Source organism: Eptatretus burgeri, chromosome 11 (genome assembly GCF_056783735.1).
Source record: "Eptatretus burgeri isolate ZD-2024b chromosome 11, Ebu_testis_v1, whole genome shotgun sequence".
Lineage (NCBI taxonomy): Eukaryota > Metazoa > Chordata > Myxini > Myxiniformes > Myxinidae > Eptatretus > Eptatretus burgeri.
In genome coordinates this window covers 47,137,361-47,140,199 of record NC_140971.1, presented here as the reverse complement: position 1 = coordinate 47,140,199, position 2,839 = coordinate 47,137,361, and the positions used below count along the sequence as shown (strand labels likewise).

The following is a 2,839-nucleotide window of genomic DNA, read 5'->3' as shown; positions in this document are numbered from 1 at the left end:
GAGAGACAGAGAGACAGAGAGACAGAGAGAGACAGAGAGACAGAGAGACAGAGAGACAGAGAGACAGAGAGACAGAGAGACAGAGAGACAGAGAGACAGAGAGACAGAGAGACAGAGAGACAGAGAGACAGAGAGACAGAGAGACAGAGAGACAGAGAGACAGAGAGACAGAGAGACAGAGAGACAGAGAGACAGAGAGACAGAGAGAGAGAGAGAGAGAGAGAGAGAGAGACAGAGAGACAGAGAGAGAGAGAGAGAGAGAGAGAGAGAGAGAGAGAGAGAGAGAGAGAGAGAGAGAGAGAGAGAGAGAGAGAGAGAGAGAGAGAGAGAGAGAGAGAGAGAGAGAGAGAGAGAGAGAGAGAGAGAGAGAGAGAGAGAGAGAGAGAGAGAGAGAAAGAGAGACCCTTTTGAACTTTACCCACCACGAGCGTTATGGCGTCAGGATGGAGCGAAGGTGCTGTTGGCGGTGAAGGTGATGTAAAAATCCTATCTATTCAATAACTGCGCAGCGCACGTACACTTAATTCCCATTAGATACAGGGGATGGATTCTAACTAGAAACACACACTTACCGATATAACTGAGCTACGGGGGCTCTGGCTGTTGTGTGCGATGGGTTCCAGATTGGTAGCAATCTTCTTCTTCTTCTTACAGCTGCTCCCGTTAGGGGTCGCCACAGCGGATCATCCGTATGATCCGCATAGTGATTTGGCACATGTTTTATGCCGGATGCCCTTCCTGACGCAACCCTGGTCGTCTCTTACGACACAGGGATATGGTACACCTATTTTAACCGGGGTATACACCGGCCCAGTACACTGGTACTCACTTTGCCGACCTCGGAAGGATGACAGGCTGAGTCAACCCCCTGGTGTATTAATTCAGTGGCCCAACAGGGCTTGAACTCAGGACCTTTGGATCCCAAGCCGCTGCCCTAACCACTGCGCCAACACCAGGCCAGATTGGTAACAATATGACTGAGAGTCATCTGATTTTCACTGTTGTTCAAACTTGGTCACATTTTATCTAATTTTTTTTGTTTCATCACTTTGGAGTAGTTCGTGAAGACTTCATATATTAAGTTTGATTTGAAAGCATCATGATTCAGCTCAGGTGGCATCAAACTGTGAAAACTTTGCAGCAGGGTGAATACCTTTGCAGGTCACTGTACACCAGCACAAAACAGCGGGTGGCACACTCACACTAAGCCTAACTCATCCTCACAAGCACTGCGTACTCAATGATGCATCACCTGACCTGTTAATGACCGGTGTGATGGTTTTCACAGTGAGGTCAGGATTACTTGGCCTTTATGCCCCCATAAATTAATGTTTTTATTGATGGTGTGCTTTGTTGAGATAGTCTCAGAAACTTTTCATTGCTTTGTTCCATATTGATTCTATGTTGTGATGGCAACAGCAAGTTCAACTGAAACAGAAATTTCTCAGCATAAAGTGAACATGTTTGAACGTTTCTGATGTAATATGCATTGCTGGTTACCAAGGTGTGTTGCTAAGTTTTGTAGCAGCAGTCAAGTGTGGAGTTACAATATCCCCTTTTTCCCTTTATATCCATTCAAGACTTTAAAATATTCTTAAGGGTAAATCACCATGGATGACTACCATGAACTGCCACTCAACTCAGTCAGTTTCTTTTCCCACACACATCTCCCAAAATGACGTCAATTCATTACTTAACTGGACCATGTCATGTCAAACTCTTCCTTAAACTTGCCCTGTTCCTCTTCATCTCCTCCAGGCTCTTCTGACCATGTGTTGATGAAAGTGGGCATCTCTTTGGCAGTTATTAGAGAAGCCAGAACGCAAAGACTTTTATGGTCCTTCTTGGATTGGCTTTTTTTCCAAAAACTTTTGATAAGGACAGGAAAAATGAAAGGCAAATGCAGCAAATGTTTTTGGGCAGCTACACATCCAATGAGACCACCTTGCACGAATGTGTATCTTACTATGCTTTAAGAAACATTAACACCCATACTTTCAGCTGTCATTTGCAAGATCTCAGCTCGATCATCATCTATCGCACGGAGAACATACCCTGAGGTACTTAGCATTACTTTTGGAGAGTTTGGGCTTTCTTCCTCGACCACTTCTATTATAAACAGTACCAGTTTCACGTGTCCTCTGATGGCACCAGTTTGACGTGTCCTCCGACGGCACCAGTTTGGCATATCCTCATCAAAGTGTTGCATACAATTCTTGCTCAAAACCTGAAGTCATGCTGCAATCTGTGAGGTAGTCCTCACGAGCTAACTTTTTGATTTCTATTAACTTGCCATGTGATATTTCCCTCCCAAAAGCCATTTGTATTCACTACACATTCCGCACACGACAACATATGAAATCATCTTATTTACTTTTAGAGTTCTCTTGAAAGTACCGGGCGTAGTGGCGTGCGCCTGTAATCCGGCTACTCGGAGGCTTGGGTTGGAGGATCGCTTGAAGACGGGAGCTCTGCACTGGGCCGCGCTATGAGAGGGTGTAGAGCAGCCCGGAATCATGGCGAAACCCAATCCTTATCCCTGTGTCGTAAGAGGCGACCAGGGTTGCGTCAGGAAGGGCATCCGGCGTAAAACCTATGCCAAATCAGTATGCGGATCATAACGGATGATCCGCTGTGGCGACCCCTAACGGGGGCAGCCGAAAGACGAACAACAACAACAACAGTTCTCTTGAAAGTGTGGCACTCTAAATGTTTGCATGACAACCAATCACAGTTTACTAAATCGATACATGACTACGCTGTATATGTCAAAGTTTGTAAAAAGTTTTCATGTTGAAGAATACATGAAATTTCGGCACACCTTCCAAAGCACACAGTT

At 45.3% G+C, this 2,839-nt stretch overlaps 1 pseudogene; it reads left to right on the top strand.

Moving 5' to 3' along the window:
- The first annotated feature begins 2,395 nt into the window (after positions 1-2,395).
- LOC147017002 (signal recognition particle RNA) lies at positions 2,396-2,536 on the top strand (annotated as a pseudogene).
- The last annotated feature ends 303 nt before the right edge of the window (positions 2,537-2,839 follow it).